The sequence below is a fragment of the Dermacentor albipictus genome, chromosome 7 (genome assembly GCF_038994185.2).
Source record: "Dermacentor albipictus isolate Rhodes 1998 colony chromosome 7, USDA_Dalb.pri_finalv2, whole genome shotgun sequence".
Classification (NCBI taxonomy): domain Eukaryota; kingdom Metazoa; phylum Arthropoda; class Arachnida; order Ixodida; family Ixodidae; genus Dermacentor; species Dermacentor albipictus.
In genome coordinates this window covers 132,835,314-132,857,738 of record NC_091827.1, presented here as the reverse complement: position 1 = coordinate 132,857,738, position 22,425 = coordinate 132,835,314, and the positions used below count along the sequence as shown (strand labels likewise).

General features: G+C 45.3%; 1 protein-coding gene across 1 annotated transcript in view; it reads left to right on the top strand.

Moving 5' to 3' along the window:
- Window positions 1-2,038: 2,038 nt before the first annotated feature.
- The window catches only part of LOC139048167 (isoaspartyl peptidase/L-asparaginase), a 470,184-nt gene continuing 449,797 nt past the window's right edge, over window positions 2,039-22,425 (top strand). The window contains exon 1 of the mRNA XM_070522723.1: window positions 2,039-2,441. The gene's annotated coding sequence lies outside the window, so the exon portion shown is untranslated. The remainder of the gene's footprint in view (window positions 2,442-22,425) is intronic.

Below are 22,425 nucleotides of genomic sequence, written 5' to 3'. Positions count from 1 at the left end.
ATCAGGCCCGTAATTCATGAGCACGGTCTTTTCAATGCTGACGACTTCAGTATCACGGCTGAGGGAGGCCAAAACATAAGCAATTCCATCGTAATTACAAAACTTGTGGATTGCCCAGCGCTCGGTTGGCGGGAGGACATCCCCGAGCTCAAATGCCTTGTCTTCGAGCTCGCGCGGATTTCCATTTTCATATGACTCCAATGTACGTGATGGTTCAGCTCTTAGCTGGGGCGTTCTCTTTGGTGGTAGGCCTTCATCTATTGTTTGTGAGGCCGGTCTCTTTCGCGTGGCCTGTTTGTGTGGGGGCTGCTCGTTGTGACACTCTGAAAGAGACGGCAAGATTGTGGGTACGGCATCAGGCCGCAGTGCAGGCTTTCCACGCTTCACAGATACTTCTTGGCCGTCAATGATATGAACATAATGTCTCAGTATGTACTCTGCCTCAAAGTGCCGCTCACAAATTGCGTCGGTAGCTTCCAAGAGCTGATCGGTGCGGTGAAGATTGCGCTCCCACACTCGGCGCCTTTCTTCATCTTTCGGGACGCCGAAGAGCGAGAGCTTGGCCTCACCTTTCAACCTACTGTATGCGGATTCACAACCCGCTACGCAACAGTAGTTCTTTCGCCGGGATGTACTAGGTGTGGTCATCCTCTCATATTTCAAACACCCTGCCGAGTTACCAGACAAACCATATAGAGTTGCGCGCGGGCCGTCTGCGCGCGTGTACATCGTGCAGACGGCATCGTTTGACAGAAGCGACGAACCTCCAGTCATGACGAAGCAGTAATTTTATTGAATTCTCTCTTTTTTTTACATACTAAGTACAAAAATCAACTATGGAGAAAATGCCGAAATAAACAATAAACACAAGCACGACGGCGTGTTCAGGAGACGGCGGCGCGTCGAGCAGACGACAGCTGGGCGCCGCCGTACCTCCGTCGGTAGGCGTGGTTCCGCCGGGCCGCCGAGGCACCGGATTGGCCGGAACATCAGAAGAAGGCGACTGCAGCGCCGCCGCAAATTTCAATGTTTTTTGCTTCACCCTCGCCGCTTGTCGGGGCCTCCGTTGGACCCACTCCCCCATTCTAGTACACTCTACCTGTAGTACACTGTAACACTACCCCCCTCCAGCCACCATAGGAGAGCCAACGTTACTAGAGTAGGTTCAGTTTTCAAACTCCCGTGACTGCGTGGACCCACCACCCATCTCGTGGCGCTGCTGTCGCACTTTGCTCGGTCAGCGCGGCGCGGACAGGGCGACAAAGCACTGTCCGTTGTTTATGCGTTTTGGCGCGTTGTATATATGCGTGTTTTGCTGCAGTCTCGGTGCATTTTTGCGACACTCTTATGCGTTTTAAATGCCCTGTGGGTTTTGAAGAGTTTACGGGCCGTATCATCCAATTTTATTTACTGACGCGAATGCATATTTATGCACCGTTCCTGCAGCGATAACTTACTTTGAATGTGCAAGTCTGCTCGCAAGGGAGCAAATCTCACGTAGGTTTCAACATTGCACTTGTGAATGCGGTGCTCTGATGAAAGAAATAGTGCTAGCTTCATTTTTTTTTTATCCCGAAATGAAGCGCTGAGAGTGTGTATATACCGTGTTTCCCAGCTAACTTCAGCCAGAGTTTTAAAATATGCGAATGCTGCGTAGTTGGGCACAACCAAGGTAATGTTTGCCGTAGCTTTGAGATATTCAAATTATAAATCCGCCCAGTTAGGTAATGCGTAGTTAATTCATTATTAATTAAAAGTTATCCAATAATTGTTAGTGTACTTCTTAATTCACTAATGAATAAATTAGTTCATCTATTTATATAATTCGTTGCCACCACCAAAGGTCCAGGTTTCAACGACCGTGGGTTCGAGTCACATCGGTGAAAACACTTGCTGAGTACGTAAGTTGCGAAGTCTGAGGACTCAAGCCCCTTCGCCAACGCAGAGCTGCGCCCGCGTAGAGCTACTTGCGCTGCTCCCGCCCTCTGGCGGCAAACCAAGACAAGGGGCCACCCGCGATGTATGGCGCCTACGGAGAGTTTGACAACTGAACCTAGTCTAGTAACGTTGAGGAGAGCGTAGTTCAGTGCACCAACGAGCCAAGCCAAGTAGCAAAATCAGACGGCATGCAGAAAGCAGACAGCTTTCCCGGTCCCTTCGAGGCATTCTCGGGCATACCGTGGTAGTCGGCAAGCTGTCTGCATCGTTAACGAACGAACGGCGGCATGTCAGTGACGCTTAGTGGCAAGCAGTTATCGTTCATGCTTTTTGTTTCCTTCTTGCTGGGCGTCGGCTTGGGCTACAAGCTGAAAAGCCTGCGCATCCATTTCCTCAAGCAGCGCCGGGACTGGCTCGCCTCCCGGCTCGCCACGGCGCAGCAGAAACTTGAAGGTGAACTGAGGCCCTAGCAGACCAGCCCCTGTGGAGGACAAGGCACTGTCGTAAGGCTTCTTGGTGTTAATATGCCTACGCTTATCGCCATGCCTGCTGATATGCTTTGGCTAGTGGACTGCACTTCTCCTACGTCTTGGCCGGTTGTTGAATGCCGCAGGTCATCCTGCACCTAGTTCCCTGAAGAACGCAGGCGAGCTGATGATCGCCCAATTGAGCTGGATAGATATTGCAGGAAATGTTTTTGCATGTTCGGAAAAATGTCGAACGCCTTGCCGCTGTGCTTGCAGCCAATGAAGGCCAGGTAGCGCTGGTCATGCGCCTAGCTTCCATGCGGCACTCGACGATTTCTAGAAGCACAAAACCCAAAATTCTGCTCAGGAATTCCAGGAGCTGTTTAGATTGGAGACCATCGTCCACGTGAAGACATGTCTGCCGTAGCGCTGCGCAAACCAGCCGAGGGACAAACAAAGACAGGCAAGGACTAGCGCTCGCCGTCTCATTTTTGTTCGCGTCGTCTAGCCACCTTGAGCTAGGCTACTGCAGTCAGAATGCATGACCAACTAGTCCAACAATCAGGGCCTCTAAAATTTTGTTGCATGCACTTCATGTTGCATAGGATGGGTATTTCGAGTAGTAAAAAATGCGAGTCCCTGTTCCGCAGAGTATCTGCGCTGCGGTCGCAGTTTTGACGAACTTGGTGCATGAAGGCTTTTCAGCATGCCTTCCATCAAAAAAGAGGCAAAGTGTCATGTGGAATGCCTGTACTGTTCACATCATCAGCCTATTTATGTCCACTGCACGACGAAGGCCTCTTCCTGCGATCTCCAATTACCCCTGACCTGGGCCAACCAATTTCAACTAGCACCCGCGAATTTCCCAATTTTGTTGCACTACCAGGTCCTCTGCCGTCCTCTACTGCGCTACCCATTCTGTCACCTTAATGGTCCAACGGTTATCTAATCTGCGCATTACATCACCTGCCCAGTGCCATTTTTTTCTCTTGATGTCTATACCCAATTGCTCTCTGATGCAAACCGGTCTCTTTCTGTCACTTAAAGTTATGCCTAGCATTCTTCGTTCCATCGCTCTTTGTGCGGTCCTTAACTTGTTCTCAAGTTTCTTTCAGTCTCCAAGTCTCTGCCCCATGTGTCAGCGCTGGTAAAATGCACTAGTTGTATACTTTCCTTTTCAATGATAGCGGTAAGCTCCCAGTCAGCAGCTCACAATGTCTACCATATGCGATCTAACCCATTTTTATTCTTCTTTGAAGTTCCTTCTCATGGTCAGGGTTCCCTGTGATTAGTTGACCTAGGTAATCATACTCCTTCACAGATTCTATAGGCTGACTTGCAATCTTGAACTCTTGTTTCCTTGCCCGGTTATTTATCATTATCTTTGTCTTCTGCATATTAATCTTCAGCCCCACTCTTACACTCTCCCTGTTAAGTTCCTCAATCATTTGTTGTAACTCATCCGCAGTGTTGCTGAATAGAACAATGTCACCGCCAAACCGAAGGTTGCTGAACTATTCGCCATCGATCCTTACTCCTAAACCTTCCCAGTTTAGTAGCTTGAATACTTCTTCCAAGCACACAGTGAATAGCATTGGGGAGATTGTGTCGCCTTGTCTGACCCCTTCCCAAGGAGTGCTTTCAAATACCTATATACTGAACTCGCACAATGTTCAGAGCTGCAGTGGCTGATTGTTGTGGTGTTTGTCGATCGGAACTTGGAACTGTGGCTCCTGAACAAATCACACTATAAATTAATTTAGCTGCAAGCATTAGCAGCATGACTGAGTCTGACTATAATTCTAGTACATGTTGACACTGGCTGCCATTCGACTGCTGGCAAACATGCTTATGTGGCAAATTCACATTTCCTGACACTCCCTATAAGTAAATTGCCTAGTTGAGTGTTTGTAGTCATTGTGTTCACTTAATTACCTGTGCCCCTTCACCATCGGAAATTCCCTCAACTCCTGTGAATTCCTGTAAACACCCAAATAAAGTAAGAAATGAAGTCGGACTTCCCAAACAAACCAAACGACAGAGGCTTTACAGCCTGGTGACAGTGTAACTCAATGTGAAGAGCTTTTTCTACCCAGCCAATTTCATGGCTCGCCACTAGTCGCATAATGGCATGTTCAAAGCTGCAGTGTATCAGGCGTACATGTATGGCAAGCATGAGAAGTTGTAGATGGAATGTCGCAGTGATGTGGTTTTTGAGCACATCTAAAGGCTCAGGGCATCAAGCTGCAACAGAGTGTTGCAAGGCATAGAAATTTGTTTTAACAGTGAAGCTGTTTAAGCTTTAGTTCCACTGTGGAGCGTTACCAGAAAACACAGCCCAGCTGGGCGCTGCCTTGCATTGCCTAGCAACCACCTGCGAGAGCACCGAGCCATGTAACCTCCTCGCACCCCATGCTCGTAGGTTGGAGTCTTGGCGTCACTGGTGAGTAGAAGCTCGGAACAGCGGCGACACAGCTCTCACCTCCTTTACTCTGTGCGTACGTGCTGCTACCATGGGAAGACCGAAGGAAGTGCGGACGCCTGAAGCGGCTTACCGAGAAGAGCGCTGTACTATCAAGCGAAAAGCGATGCGTTGCCACCAAGCTGATCCAAAACACCGTGTCGTAGCTGTGGCTGAGAAGAGGCTACGCCAAGTCGAGGATCTCATGTTTCAGTCCAGGGAACACGAGAGTTGGCGCCTGAATGCTCGACATTGCTGTGAAGTGATCTTCGCCTGCAACTGCTCAAAAATTTCCAGCATCAAGCCCGCCGAGAAAGCTTAAAAAAACCTAGCATAACCTCACAAAACCTAGAAACAACTTATCCAAGCCTACCATAACCCCGCTAAACGTAGACTTAGCCAAGCCTACCAACAACTTAGCAAAACCTTCAAACTTAGGCAAGCCACGTAAAAGCTAGGTGATCACAAGCTCCACTGTTGACTCCAGCCTTGCACCACTAGTGCTACCTGTGCAAATTTTTTTTGCGCAGCTGCTGAGATTTATGGTCCCTGAACAATAATTCAATCAACTGATCATGCCTGTAAAAGGCTGAAACAGTGGCTGTCATTTTCATTGTTTATGCTGGCTGCTGCTGGAGGAGTGCTGGCCACAAACATGCATAGGTCAGCATACTCACTCATGAGTCTGCTGACTCCTACTCGCTTTGCCCGCGATTCATGCGCGTGAGAGAGAGAGAGAGAGATGAGGACTGTTAGTGGACGTGCATGAGGGAGTGCCAGTGAGTGGGAGTAGATGTGAGTATCGGCACGAGTCGGGGCCAATAAGTCTGTATGAAAGTGACTATGAACGTGAGTGAGCATTGGTGACTATGAGTGGCCATGAATAAGAATGGAGTGAGCGCTGACGAGTGTGAGTGCACATTTTTATTTATTTGTTTGTTCAATACTGCCAGCAGCCTCTTGGCAGTTTTATGCTTTAGTTTTACAGCTTTATGAAGAATAAGTGCAAAAATTAATACAAGCCATCAATGCATCAAAGAGTTTAATAATAAACTAACTGGCAGACTAATAAGTAACAAGCATAACAAAAGTAAGTTAAACAAGCTGAATATGATTGCAGGCACATGAGGCACTTCAATAAACAAAAGGAAACAAAACAAAGTAAATTCCAACGCTGCAGAAGACTAGTTGTAACCGATAAATAGGATTCTTGTGATGTCACCTATGCTATACCACGAGGAAGGTAGTTCTGTTATGATATTGTTCTCAGAAAAAAACAGTAAGAATACGCATTTGCTTTCATTCAATGTTCTTTCATGTTTGCCCTAAGTCTGTCAGGCTGTATTGTACTGAATGTAGAATTAAAATCAAGTTTTGTTCTGTTGGTGATTATATTAAAAACACTTGTAGCCAATGAAGTTTGTGAAATGGCTTTAGTGAGGGCAGTCCAGATTGAGCGCGCAAGTTACAGACATATGTCTACCATCCCCCGCAGGGGCGTCTGTGTAAGCAGGCGTTTGGTGTGTTGCGATCCCACGTACATGAGCTCGCGAGGGTCGTGCCTGAAGAAAGGGGGATCCTGGGTGTTGAGCTGATGCCGGGTGTTCAGACATTTAAGGCCCCCCGGCGAAGGCAATATACCTCTTTGGCCTCTGCTTCACATAGACGGCACCTCCAGACTGACCCACCTGGAGGAAATCGGCTGTCGCCTTTTGCTGTCCTCTTCCATCTTAGTCTTTCTGTCTCACTTTCAATCTTTCCTGTCTCCTCTTCACTTCTTCTCACTTACGAATTTCCTGGTGGCAAGGGTTAACCTGGTGTAGTTATCCGACCTTGGGTATCTTATATTAGATTATAGTGATTATGTACAGCTGCCATCTTTGTTGCTTTTGGGCTTTGTAGTGTCCCCTTGTTGGGTTCGGTGGTGGGCGGCTGGCATAGCTACCGAGGTGACATTTATTTTGATGACTTTTTAATCATTCCCCCAAATCCCTGATTGCCCTCTTTCCAAGAGAGGGCGCACCGATGACTCCCTGAAACTTTTCGGCCAGACCAAAGAAATTTACCCAACATACCATGTCTTAAGTTGTGAAAGGACTGATAAAACTAGAAGAACTCTATTGCCATTTGTTGTCTCTAAGTGTCTTACTGAAAAACTAGGTCCCAGCTACAAGGTCATGAATATGGCCAGCGGTGATCTGTTGCTCAAAGTTAGTGACAAGAAACAGTACGAGAAACTATCTGGACTTGTTGAAATTAATAGTACCCCCATCTCGATAAACCCGCATCGTTCTTTGAACAGTACACGCAGCGTACCTGAACAAGATCTCCTGGACTTCAGTGAAAGCGAGCTGCTTGAAGACTGGAAGGAAGAGCACATCCCCACTAAACACCTAATTTTGCTATTCTGCACAAGCACTTTACCAGAATATATTGAAACAGGCTGTATGAAAATCCAACTTAGACCCTACATTCTGAATCTGTGCTGCTGCTTTACGTGCCAGTGATTTGGCTACAGCTCTCAGAGCTGCCGGGGCCATACCACATGTGCAAAGAGTGCATCACACGAGCATCCTGCTGATAATTGTACTGAGACACCCCACTGAGCAAACTGCGAGGGTGACTACCCTGCATACTCTCGGTAGTGTCTTTCTTGGAAGAGAGAAAAGGAAATAATTACACTCAAAATCAAGGAGAACATTTCTTTTCAATAAGCACGAAAGCGTATTTTTTTCCTTCATACCGCAGGATATGCTGGTGCAGCACGTAGGGGGGTGACACCGCAGCCGGTTTTCAAAAGCGGTGACAGAACTGATCCATCAAATTATTGCCCGATATCACTCACCTGTATTGCCTGCAAACTTCTTAAACACATAATGTATTCTCATGTTGCCTCTCATCTTGAAGCTAACTCTTTCCTTTTCTGTAACCAGCATGGCTTCCGACTAGGTCACTCATGTGAAACTCAACTCTTTGAATTCACTACTGACCTCCATTTAAACCTTGATTCTCTCTTCCAAACAGACGTAATTTATCTAGACTTTTCGAAAGCCTTTGACCGTGTACCTCACGAACGACTAATGATCAAAGTGAACAGCTTGTGTCTCCATCCTCTAATCACATCCTGGATCCAGCGCTTCCTAATTAGCCGATCACAGTTTACAGTGATTGGACATTGTCGCTCTACAGTCACCGAAGTGTTATCTGGAGTACTCAAGGTTCATTCCTTGGACCCCTTTTGTTTTTAATTTTAATTAATGAACTCCCTTCTGGTATTTCGTCATCCACCCGACTCTTTGTCGATGACTGCGTGCTGTACCGCCGTATAAACTCCCACAATGATCACTTGCTTTTACAGTGTGACCTCGCCACAATTGAAGAATGGTGCACAGAGTGGCTCATGCAGCTAAACGTCAAAAAATGTAACTTCATGCGTGCATCTCGGAAACACTTTCTCGTTTCATACTCTTACTCTTTGCATTCCCTTCCTATTGAGCTGGTTCAATCATACAGGTACCTTGGTATCACCTTCACTAGCAAGCTTGCATGGTCAGAACATATCCAAAATCTGGTTACTGCCACTAATCGATCCCTGGGATTCATAAGACGGTCACTATCACCATAACCCCCTGTGATCCGTCAACTAGCATATGAAACATTTATCTGTACTAAATTGGAATTCGGGTCCACAATATGAAATCCTCGTCAAGTGTACCTTGTTGAGCTACTGGAAGCCGTCCAAAATCGCGCAGCCCGGTTTATTACATCCCAGTACGACTATCAGCTAAGTGTTAGAAACATCTAATCATCCCTTCACATCTAATCATTAGCACATGACCGAAAAATCTCACGCTTATGCCTCTTTCAAAAGCTCTATTACAATTTCCTGCATTTACGCGACACACTTCTTTTGCCACCCAACCGTACTTCACGCCGTCTCTCAAACAACCTCAGTATTCAACGTCTTCATGGCTCTACTAAATCCTTCAACAGCTCTTTTTTGCTGGTAGCTATTGCAGAATTGAATAGTTTACCGGACCGCTTAGTAATCAAACGTAACCCTACCAAGTTAGAAAAATACTAACGAACTTTCTGAGTATTGGTGCTTAATGGATTTTACTTATTTTTACTACATCGCACTTTCTTTTAGTGCTTTTATTACTTTTTGTGTTCGACATTCATTTTATTACACATTCTTTACCCTTCTGAATGTTATTGTTTCTTACTTCAGTCATGTATGTAGTCATGTAGTCATTTCTTATGTATGCTGCTGAGCACGAGTTCGCGGGATCGAATCCCGGCCACGGCGGTCGCATTTCGATGGGGGCGAAATGCGAAAACACCCGTGTGCTTAGATTTAGGTGCACGTTAAAGAACCCCAGGTGGTCAAAATTTCCGGAGTCCTCCACTACGGCGTGCCTCATAATCAGAAAGTGGTTTTGGCACGTAAAACCCCAAATATTATTATTCTTATGTATGCTCCCCCCTTATGTAATACCCCAACAGGGGCTTTTAAGGGTCCATAAATGATGATGATGACTGGGGCATCAGCCCACAAAGAGTGGCCATGGCAGTGCCCCCAGGCAACAGCAGCGAGTGCTGCTGCGCCATCTCTAATGGAGGGCCGTCGACCTCTGGTTTGGCGGCCTCCAAGGCCCTGCTTTTCGAGGCAAAACCTACCTTGAGAACACCCCACCCTAGTGAGCAGAAGTTCAGCGGCTCCCAGGAGTCGATGGACACAACCACAAGCCAGGCGGCACATTCAGCGCCTCTGGAGCGGCGTGCTTCTCCTGACTGCTCCAAGAAAGACAAAGCCCAGATCACGGGGCCTGGCTCCATAAGCCAACTGGCTCCTCTTGACACACAGCACATAAACACAATGTGGATGCACAAATATTACACTGGAGCATGAGAGGTCTGATCCACAACCTCGATGATATCAAAGAACTATTACACAAATACAATCCAAAGGTGCTGTGTGTTCAGGAGACATATCTTAAATCTGTACAAACTTTCTCAGGCGATGTGCTATTTTCTGGAAAGACTGAGGCGATGCTGTTGCATCGTCTGGCGGGGTAGCAATAATAGTCGACAGAGGCATTGCTTGTTGGCAACTGCAACTCTGAACTCCTGTTGAGGCAGTTGCTATCGAAGCAGTGCTATTCAGTAAACTAGTTACCATCACGTCTGTATACATATCCCCAACTTATCAACTCTCTAGAACAACATTTCAAAGCTTTATTGATGAGCTCCATCACCCTTACATAGTTGTCGGTGATCTAAACATGCCTAGTACACTGTGGGGCGACTCTCGCTGTGTTGCGAAAGGACGGCTTATAGGAAACATCCTATTCTCTTCAAGTTCCTGCTTGCTAAACAAGAAAAAGCCAACATTGTACAGTTCTACACACAAAACATTTTCTTCCATAGACCTAAGCGTAGCGTCCAGTACAATTGTGCCATATCTAGAGTGGGATGTCATTAATAACCTTTATGGAAGTGATCACTTCCCCATCATTTTAAACTTTAAAAAACAAGCTGCGTGTCCTGCACATGTTCCTCAATGGAAAGTTAATTCAGCTGACTTGATGAAGTTTTGCAAACTAACACAGCTGCCCTGGAATGATATCTTTAAACTTAGTTGAGACGATGCAGTAGCATACATAACAGTGTTCATTATTAATACTGCATCAGTATGCATCCCCCAAACAGATGGGTTGCCCTTGAAACAATGTATTCCATGGTAGAAGGAGGAGTGCAAGGAAGCCTGGAAAAAGCAAAACAAAGCTTGGAATCTCCTCCGTAACTCCCCAACCACAGAGATCCTAATTAACTTCAAGGCGATCAAGTCGCAAGGTAGGAGAATGCGCTGCACTGAATGGGAAAGTTGGGAAAACTCCATAAGCAGCATCAATTCCTATACAGACGAACGAAAAGCCTGGAACGGGTTGAACAAAATAAAAGGCCGCGAAACTCATCCTTTAACTTAGGTAAATACACAAGGAGACACTCTTGAGGACCAGGCAGATTGTCTAGGAGCACATTTTGAGCACATCCAATGAAGGCACATCCAATGAACTATACAATCGTCCATATAAGATGGCTGAATTCCAGGCCTCACTGAATTGCTGCAACAAGTCTGCTCCAGGAAGTGACAGAATAATGTATGAGATGATCAGCCACTTATACCCCAAAAACCAAAAATGCTACTGTCATTCTTCAACTCCATGTTTGCCCCCGGCTACGTTCCGTTTGCCTGGAAAGAAGCAATCGTAATCCCTATTCTCAAAGAGGGCAAGGACCCTTCCTTACCTAGCAGTTATAGGCATACAGCTCTGACAAGTTGTCTATAACTATTTGAGAAAATGATTAACCGTCGCCTCATCCATTTTCTTGAAAGCAAGATGGTACTCGATCCTTTACAGTGTGGTTTTAGGGAAGGTAGATCCACAACAGATCACCTTGTCTGCATCGAGACAAATATCCGTGATGCCTTTGTCCAGAAACAGTTTTTCTTGTCAGTATTTTTGCATATGAAGAAGGCATACGACACAACCTGGAACTTTTGAATCCTCCCTGATCTGTTTGAAATGGGAGTTAGAGGCAAGTTGCTGAATGTGATTGAGAGTTACCCCTCCAATCGCACGTTTCGTGTTATAGTTGGCAACATTCTGTCTCATCCATTTATGCAAGAGGCTGGTGTTCTACAAGGTAGTGTGCTGAGCTGCACTCTATATATTGTCAAAATGAACTCTATCCAGACTGCCATACCACGTACTATGTATTATTCTGTATATGTGGATGACATGCAGATAGGTTAAAAATAATTTAATCTAAGTATTTGCGAGCGACAAGTACAGCTTTGCATAAATAAACTGTCTAAGTGGGTGGACGCAAACGGTTTTAAACTAAACCCTCAAAAAAGTATGTGCATCCTGTTCTCTAACAAGAAAGGTATACTGGCTAACTCCGTAATAGATCTCAATGGAGAACGGTTATCTGAGTCATGAACACAAATTTTTAGGGATCCTTTTAGACGGTAAGCTAACTTTTGTGCCACACCTGAAGTACCTTAAGGCAAAGTGCCTCAAGACTATGAATCTGCTGAAGCTATTATTACACACAGCTTAGGGAAGCAACAGGAGATGCCTTATAAATATGTACAAAAGTCTAAGATTAACACGCTTATTTTATGGAGCCATAGTCTATAATTTATAAATCTGCTGGACCTAGTACTCTGAAAATGCTAGATCCTATTCACCATTTAGGCATCCACCTTGCTACAGGCACCTTTAGGACTAGTCCTGTGCAAAGTCTTTATGACGAATGTAATGAATATACTACCAAAGGACATATTTAAGTTTTTCATATACCTTGAAGATAAAATCGGCTGTGGATCATCCATGTCATTCAATTATTCACGACTTCTCCATGGCCAAGCTGTTCCGTAACTGCCCAGGTATCCTGCCTCCTCTGTCCCTCTGGTTGAAAGCACTCTCAGAAAAAACAGGGGTCCCTTTTATAGAGAATGTCCTGATAGCTCCTACTCGGCTTCCACCACCTTGGGAGTGGCAAACTATCCAATGTGACATCTCTTTCTTAGAAATATCGAAACGAGCACTTGAGGCTCACATACAATCACATTTTCTTGAACTTAAAGAGAAGTATTCCTGTGATGAATTTTACGCAGATGCTTCGAAGTCTCTTGCTGGTGTTGTTTACGCAGCTCACGGACCCTCATTTTCAACATCTGGGGCACTAAACCCACACACCAGTATCTTTACGGCAGAAGCGTATGCTTTCGGCTATTAAACACACAAGGCTCAGAAATGTCGCTAAGGCTGTTGTCTTCACAGATTTATTAAGTGTTGGAGAACCCCAATTAGTTTACGAAAACATAAGAATTCTGTTTTGAATGAGCTGTATAGCTTGTTGTGCTCTGCATATATGTGCAACCATGTGATTATCTTATGCTGGGTACCTGGCCACAGAGGTATAAAAGGCAATGTAGCTGCTGACGAAAACGCTACGTCAGTGAGTCTTAGTGACAAAGATGGTAATGTTCCCATCCCTGCCATATACCTAAAGTCTTTTCTGCGTTGTAAACTGAGGAGTCATTGGCAAGGAAAGTGACACAAACATTGAATAAGCTCCACATGATAAAACCAAAACTAGGGAACTGGATAAGTGAGAAAACAGCACGGTACAAGGAAGTACTCCTTTGCGAATTAAGAATGGGACACACGATACTCTTAGCTCTTGAGTAGGGGTGATCCTCCGACTTGTAGTAAGTGTGGCAATAGTCTGACAGTTCCCCACGTTCTTATTCAGTGCCCTGCAATAGCAATAGAGAGAAAAAAGTATTTTCCTTCTGCATATCGGGAGAATATACCTGTTCACCCTGCATTTTTTCTGAGCGATGAACCGTTTTTTAAACTGCTAATAGATTTAGATTTCTTAGGCGAAACCGACACCCTGAAAATCATTTGGCCTGCTAACTCTAACACATGATTAACAGCCATTATATTCGAGGGCCCTCTTGAAGCTCTACTGTCACTGTTGTTTCATTGTCATATGTTTTTACCAAAACACAATTGCCATCATCCACATCCCTAACTAATCAGTGTCATAATACCTATACATTTTATGGTGTATCTGTGTATGACATCCTCCAGTGCATTACATCTGCAGGCTTGGAGTGGCGCCTGACACCGGCGAAAGGTGCCGAGAGCGAGTGGGGCTATACTAGTCCAGGTACAACCAAATTAGCAAGGCCCACTAAGCTTGAACAAAGACACTCCCTTACCAGAACAGGAATTGGCCTCCCTGGTGCAGTATTCAGCCACAACCTCCCCAATGATATCTACAATTAACTCACGGCCCTCAGTCCCCAGCAGCTGCGGAGCACCTGTCCAAGGCGGTAGTCAGACCTGTAAATGTAGCAGAGGGTGCTGAAGATCCCTGGGTCCGGACAGGCCGCCAATGGAAATTGACCCTGCCAACCTTTAACAGCCGAACTCTGTCGAGTGACGCTAGCTTATCAGGACTCTTTGAGGAACTGTCAGGCGTTGTTTGGGATATCATCAGCCTTAGTGAGATTAGAAGAACTGGTGAGGCTTATACGGGGCTGAATAACAGCCATGTCCTCTGCTACAGAGGTCTCCCTGACAAGAAGCAATACAGAGAAGGATTATTAATCCATACGGACATAGCGGGCAACATTGACGAATTCTACAGCATTAATGAGAGGGTAGCCATAGTCGTAGTAAAACTTAATAAGAGGTATAGATTAAAGGTAGTAGAAGCCTACGCTCCAACATCCAGTCACGATGATGAGGAAGTAGATCTGTTTTATGAAGATGTTGAATTAACGATGAGAAAAGTACGAACTCCGTATACAGTAGTAATGGGTGACTTCAATGCAAAACTGGGGAAAAACCGAGCAGGTGAACAGGCAATTGGCAACTATGGTGTTGATTCTAGAAACGCTAGAGGAGAGGTGCTGGTAGAATTCGCAGAAAGGAATAAGCTGAGAATAAGGAACATGTTTTTTAGGAAGCATAGCAACAGAAAGTGGACCTGGAAAAGCCCTAATGGTGAAACAAGGAATGAAATAGATTTAATACTTTATGCTGATCCCAGCGTGGCACAGGATGTAGAAGTGTCAGGTAGGGTAGAGTGCTGTGATCATAGGTTAGTGAGGGCTAGGATTCACCTCAATTTGAAGAGAGAAAGGTCAACGTAGAGGCAGTAAGGGTAAAAGCAAACAAATTTAGGCTGGTACCTGCAAACAAATTTGCAGCCTTAGAACAGAGAGATGATGGTGATGACATAGAGCTATTGAATGAAACTGTAATGAGGCTGGCTTCAGAGGCAGCAACTGAAGTGGGAGGCAAGGTGCCAAGACAACCAGTAGGCAAGCTCTCCCAAATAACAAGGGACCTAATAAAGAAATGACAAAGAATGAAAGTGTCTAACTCAAGAGATAAGATAGAATTCGTGGAACTGTCAAGACTGATCAACAAGGTGAAAATAAGTGATATTCGAAATTATAACGTGAGAAAGACTCAGGAAGCCGTAAACAGTGGATGCAGCCTGAAATCAGTGAGAAGGAAACTTGGCATAGGACAAACCAAGATGTACGCACTGAAAGATAAGCAGGGTAGTATTATCAGCAATCTCGAAGGTATAATAAATGTAGCGTAAGAATTGTATACTGACCTGTACACTACCCAGAGTACTCAGGAGAAATCCATTCTGAACGATAACGAACAGGATACAGAAACTCCTCTTATAACTAGAGATGAGGTCAGAAGGGCCTTGCAAGACATGAAATGGGGAAAAGCGGCAGAAGATGGAATGACACTCTATTTAATCAAAGATGGAGGAGACATAATACTTGAAAAACTGGCGGCTCTTTATACGAAATGTCTGTTAACTGCAAGGCTCCCAGAAAACTGTAAGAATGCAAACATTATAGTAATCCACCAAAAGGGAGACATTAAAGAACTGAAAAATTACAGGTCCATTAGCTTACTCCCAGTATTATATAAAATATTTACCAAAATAATCTTCAATAGGATAAGGGCAATACTGGACTTTAGTCAACCAAGGGAACAGGCGGGCTTCAGGAAGGGATTCTCTACAATGGATCACATCCATGTCATTAATCAGGTTATCAAGAAATCCGCAAAGTACAATAAGCCTCTCTATATGGCTTTAATAGATTATGAAAAAGTATTTGATTCAGTAGAGATACCAACAGTCATAGAGGCGTTGCGTAATCAAGGAGTATAGGCTGCTTATGTAAATACCTTGGAAAATATCTACAGAGATTCCACAGCCACCTTAATTCTACGCAAGTAGGAAGATACCTATAAAGAAAGTAGTCAGACAAGGAGACACAATCCTTCCGATGCTATTCACTGCGTGTTTGGAAGAAATATTCAAGCTGCTATTAAACTGGGCAGGCTTAAGAGTAAGGATCGACGGCGAATACCTCAGCAACCTTCGGTTTGCCAATGACATTCTTCTATCCAGCGATGCTGCGGACGAGTTACAACAAATGATTGAGGACCTTAACAGAGAGCGTGTAAGAGTGGGGCTTAAGATTAATATGCAGAAGAACGAAGGTAATGATGAATAACCGGGCAAGGGAACAAGAATTCAGGATCGCCAATGAGCCTCTAGAGTCTGTGAAGGAGTATGTTTACCTAGGTCAACTAATCACAGGGAACCTTGACCATGAGAAGGAAATTCACAGAAGAATAAAAATGGGTTGGATCGCATACGGCAGACATTGTGAGCTCCTGACTGGAAGCTTACCGCTATCATTGAAAAGGAAGGTATACAATCAGTGCATTTTACCGGTGATGACATATGGGGCAAAGACTTGGAGACTGACAAAGAAGCTTGAGAACAAGTTAAGGACTGTGCAAAGAGCGATGGAACAAAGAATGCTAGGCATAACTGTGCGAGACAAAGAGAGCGGTTTGGATCAGAGAGCAAACGGGTATGGATGACATTTTAATTGACATGAAGAGAAAAAAATGGCACTGGGCAGGTCATGTAATGCGTAGAGTAGATAACCGTTGGACCATTAGGGTGACAGAATGGGTACCAAGAGAAGGGAAGCGCAGTAGAGGACGACAGGACTAGGTGGTATGATGAAATTAGGAAATTTGCGGGTGCTAGTTGGAATCTCCTGGCGCAGGAAATGGGTAATTGGAGATCACAGGGAGAGGCCTTCGTTCTACAGTGGACATAATATAGGCTGATGATGATGATATTTTATGCCATTAAGAGCGGCAGTTTTTAGGCCCTTTTACAGCCATGTCACTTCTACCATGATGAATTCACTGTCCATGCCATGAACAATACATCGTTAAGATTACCATTTGTTGTGGTGCTCTTTGGCCATACCTGGCCCATGCACCATTAAACACCACATATCATCATCATCATGTCTACCATAGGTGTATTAGATAAATTGTAGGGCCTTTGCACCATTTCTATACAATGGATGTCACTTTTTAGATATGGGTCCTAAACAGTGTCAGTATATTCAAGAGCCAGATGTATAAGGAATGTGTAGGCAACCAATTTTATTTTACTCATGCAGTGCTACAGTTGGTGCTTTAGCAGCTACAATTTTTTGCATACAGCTGAGCACTCTAACTTGAATTTGAACTGCTGTATGTGCCTAGATACTTGATTTAACTAGCTGGTGTGATTTTCTTGTTGTTTATCTGATGTTTAAAATGAAATAATTGTTTCTTTCGTGTCATAGTGATGTGTGCACATTTTAAAATATTAATATTCTTGTCTCAAGTGCGACACCAGTCAAACACTGCAGTTGAGTAGTTATTAAGAATAACCTGGTCATTTTTGGATTTAGTGCTGTGATAGAAAACACAGTTATCTGTAAAGAAATGGCAGGGGAATTGAATGACAGGTCATTTAAAGGGCCTCTTACCAGGTGTTGCCATCTGTAGCAAACAAGTGTAGTGCATACATGACATGCCGGCAGTCATGCCTGCAAAGCGTTATGCATGCTGTGAAAACAACTGAAATTTAAAAGCAAACACCACACTCTTTCACTCTCGAGGCAGCACGCTCCCAACCATAGTCACACATTCTTCATTGATGTGCGTGTTTCCTCACTTGCCATGACTAGTCATCCAAAGTGGAAGGCACAAGAAAGGAGGTAGAGCTTATGCTGCAGTATGTCTCTCGGCTCTGGTAGGGGAGAAGACAAGGAAGGAGCACCGCTTGGGAATGCTACTAGAGGCAGAGGGAGCGAGTGTCTCGGTTGACCGTGATACTCGCCTCCTGACTGCATGATAACAGGGCCATTAATTTTTTTCTGTCTCCTCCAATAATGAACCGATCTGAAAAAATTATTCGGTAAAATGCTTCTGAGATGGCACTTTACAGCTTCCGGTGTATAACCAACCTTTGCAATGGGGCCTGGTAAGGGACCTTTTAGATATATATCAAGGAACGGTTCAAGAACTGAGCTCAGTGGGACTTCAGATAAGACTGGCAGCAAGGATGGCTTAAGCGCTCCTATTTTAACATGCTGTGGTCTGTCTAAAAGATAAGAGTCAAGCCACTGTAATATCTTATCATTCTTAAGAAGGTTTCATAGTTTTACCATGAACTTGTGTGATATCCTATCAAAGACCTTTTAACATGATCATTAAAACATGACGCTATTGTTATGCCTGCCACCAGTTGTCACGAGCTGGTTACTGTTGTTGCGGAGATGGGGTTTCGGCAACAGTGTCTGCTTGGAGCTCGAACCAGATTGACCATCGGAGAGGGTTTGGCAGCGAAGACCAGATAATGTAAAAACAAATAACAGAAGTTAATACATCAATACGGGTGAGTGGTGCGCTCCAAGAAAAAAGTACAAAAATGTTCAGCGTGCATCTCCTGCACACACGCGCAGAGAAGATGTGTCCGTGGTGTCTTGCTGGCCTTCTTATGCCCTACTCCATTCGGGCAACCTCATTCCTGCTTGCTTCCTGGTAGAAAGCTTTGTCAGCACACTGGTCAGCCCACACAGAAGAATACGGCGAAATCCCACTCACTGGTGTAGCTGTGGGGAGCGTAGGTCACATTGGGTCAACACACTGGTCAACCCACTCGCAGGAATTCAGAGAGCAACCACTCCCTGCCATAGATGGGGTGAACGTAGGACAAAGGAGAGTAGGATTTGAACTGGTGAATAATCCCATCGCACACACCCGATGGAAAAGAAAGTGTTTTCATGTTGATGAGCGTGACGATTGCGCACATAGTCTCAAGCGCTTGGCATCTATTCCATTCATCGCTGCACACAGTGAACCATAACAGACTGCCCTGCCGCAGCAGATCCTGATGGTTAGGGGACAACATCCGCTGGCCAGAGGGATCACGCTGGTCGGTGCTTGTGGTTGTCGTCGATTGTTGCACAGCTCTATGCAGCACGAAACACTGTAGCCGTTTTCCCATGTTGCTAACGTCTAGGTCCAGGTCTAGATGCCTCAGAACGGTCTGCAGCAGTTTCTCGTTCATAGCACGCCTTGACAGAACTACACCAAAGCTCAGCCACTTAGTCAACAAGCACGAGACAAATTCTTGCTGAGCTGCACCACGCTTCCTTACCCAAAAGGGACAGTCTTACTGGACTTAGAGCAGCACTAGATACATACATGAACTGGTTATATGCTTGACAAGACATGGCTCAACCCAATTGCGTGAAACAATATAAGACCCTTCCAATTCTACATCAGGAAGAAAGAACCCAAGTTGTGGGAAACGTTTGAGGCTGGTTCTCGTTCTAGGGACTTCGACTCAAGCTATCGGCATTGTCATTGATAGTCCCCTTTTTATAGCGTATCTAAAGAGAATATTGCTGTAAAGAAAGACTCCAGTGCAGGAGACAGGCATTTTTGGAAGACGTCTGCAACCATTTGAGGACAATGATTCGTTTCGATGACAAACCTCGAGCCCACAAGATAGCAAGACAATTTTTGAACAGTGCATACGAGACATGCGCATTCTTTCTCAGTAGTGCTGTATGCTTGTTCTCAACTAGTGAGTTTCGAACTTGTGTAAAAGATGGGGTGTTCCTCTTCGCTCTCTCCCTTTTGGCATAGTATGATACCCATGCCTCGCTCGCTCAGAACACATTGAACCACAAGTCCCCTTGTGTAGTCCACTGATCTTAGAATGGGCTGACTCATCAGTGCACTCTTCAGGGCGTTAAAACAGGATTTCTTTTTTTTTCATCCCAGAGGACACTCTGTGGCTCAGTTTTTTGGAGAGCATCAGCTAGAGCACTAAATAGTTCAGAATACCTAGGGATTTACCACTGGTAGTACCCGGCGACCCCTAAGAAATATTGGATGCCAGTCTGTGCGCAGCTGCAGGAAATCTCATGTTGCAGCCGCCTTTAGATTAGAGGAATAGCCATGGCCCTGTCCGATTACATGATCGAAATAGATCACTTCCGCTTCTGCCACTTGGCATTTTTGTGCCTTGACGGTTAAGCCTGCTTCACGCAAGTGGGCCAATGCTGCCCTCAGATGTTGCATATACTCTGACCAGGATGCAGAATATATCGCGACATCATGTAAGTAAGGCAAGGCGAACTCTTCCTGTCCTCGCAACATATTATCCATAAGGCTTAAAAAATAGTACGGTGCGTTCTTCAAACTGAAGCTTAGGATCTTAGGGCGGAATGTTCTTAATGGAGATATTAAGGTGGAATATCTGCTAGCCCATTCTGCGAGTGAAACCTTCCAGTAGCCTTGAACTAGATCCAGGGTAGAAATGAATCAAGTGCTACTAACTTTCTCACTGTGCTCTTAGATCTTTGGTATAGGATAAATCTGATCTTTAGTGATTGCGTTTCACTTGTGGTAATCTAGGCAAGGGCGCCATTCTTTGCCTAGCACCTCAACTAAGATCAAAGGCGAAGTGTGAACACTCTCACAGTGCTCGATCACACCTAGATTCAACATTTTTCTCACCTCCACATCCATAATGACACGTTGGCACAGTGACACTTGAAAAGCCTTTGAACATACCAGCTCTGGAGTGAGCTCGATATTGTGTGTAAGAACTGATGTCCTTCCTGGATGGATGGATGAAAAACTTTATTAGGGTCCTTTAGGGCATGCACTAGCGCACAGCGGGCCGCTCCCACGTCGGGACAGAGAGGTCGAGCCTCTCCGCCGCGTCGCGGGCCCGTTGGACAGCCCAGATGTCCTTCCTGGCCTACCTACAAATAAGTCCTGAAACTCTTGCGGGATTTTCCTGTAACTCCATCATTTGTTGAGGCTCCAGTTGCGTTTTAGAGACTAGTTCCATAATTAGTTTTTCCCCAGCCTCTCCGTTAGTGACTGACACGAGCACCAGAAGCTCTACCGGAATCTCTTTGGGAACGTTTACCATCATGCATACAACTGCTTCCCATTCTCTGTAAGGCTTGAGCTGATTACAGTGATAAACCTGTTGTATCTTCCACTTTCCAGGCCAGCTTATAACGTAGTTTGTGTCAGACAGTTTCTGAACCACATTTGCGGAACCTTCCCACTGCACCTCGAGCTTGTTTTTATGCGAGGGTCGCAGAATTATTACCTTAGTGCTGACTTCAACTCGACAGGTCCTGGCTGTCCGGTTGTAATACACCTTGGACCGATGCTGGGCATTAGACATGGCCTCTTCTGACAACTTCTGCACTTTGCTTAAGCGTTCTGGTAGCTTAAGTATGTACTCGACCACAACTAGGTCCTCCCCATATCCTTCCCATGATTCGCGGAGCGTGTGCAGTGGTGATCACAGCGAGTGGCTATAGTATAGGATCTCTGCTGGCGAAAAACCAGTTGCTTAATGCGGCGCAATCCTCAACACAAACATGGTAGCAGGCAAGCACCGTTCCCAGTTTATCTTCCTTTCGAAGCCTAATGCCCTTTACACGCGCTTTGTAATAGAGTGTAGCATCTCTACGGAATCAGACTGCAGATAGTACGTACACTGAGCTATGAATGTGCCTTGCCCCACATCGTTCTAGAAAGGTCGTAGTTTGGGCACTAGTACACACAGTGCCTTGGTCGGACTGCACTTTGGCGGGAAAACCAGCTCGCGTGAATATCAAGAGGAGCACTTTAACTATCTCCACCGAATTAAGTTCTTTACATGGGATCGCTTCGGGGAACTTAGCAGTGGGGCTAATCACTGTCAAAATTTTGTTACGAAGAGTTGCGAAGAAATGGTTTTATTTACAGGTGATGGATGATGATCGTAGCGTGATCATAGCGCAGCCCGGCCTCTCAAACTCTTTGTTCTCTTCGTCTTCTCTTCTCTCTTCTTGTCCGTGCCTTTCGTATCCCTTACATTTCCCCGCAAGCAGACAAAGCCTGTGGGGCGAGTCAGGATGGACAAGCAGGGTAGAAAGGCTTCAGGCGAGCAATATGAGTCAGCTGAGTTCTGCTTGATCGCCGACCATTGCACAGGAAGCGAGCTGTGACGTAAGTGAGTTCGCTCAGGCGGTCGACGACTACAAATGGGCCTGAATATTGTGACAAGAACTTTTGGCACAATCCACGCTTGCGATGCGGTGTGCAAAGAAGAACCAAGTCACCTTTTGCCAACGATACTTGTACGTGACGGTCGTCGTATCGCTCTTTCGAACGACTTTGCGAGGCCAGAGTACGAAGACGAGCTATTGAACGGGCTTCTTCGGCGAGACACAGTCTCCTATACAGAATCGTCACTGTGCAGTACGAAGGGCAAGAAAGTGTCCAGAGGGCTTCACGGTAACCTTGCATACAGGAGATGAAATGGGCTATAGTTCGTGGTTTCGTGTTTCGCCGTGTTGTATGCGTAAGTGATGAGTGGAAGCACGTCGTCCCAGTTCATATGATTGGAGGAGACATACATGGCAAGCATGTTGGTCAGCATTCTGTTCATCCTTTCAACGAGGCCATTGGTCTGTGGATGATACGGCGTGGAACGACGGAACTGTGAAGTGCACAAACGAAGTAACTCTTCAATGGCATCAGCCGT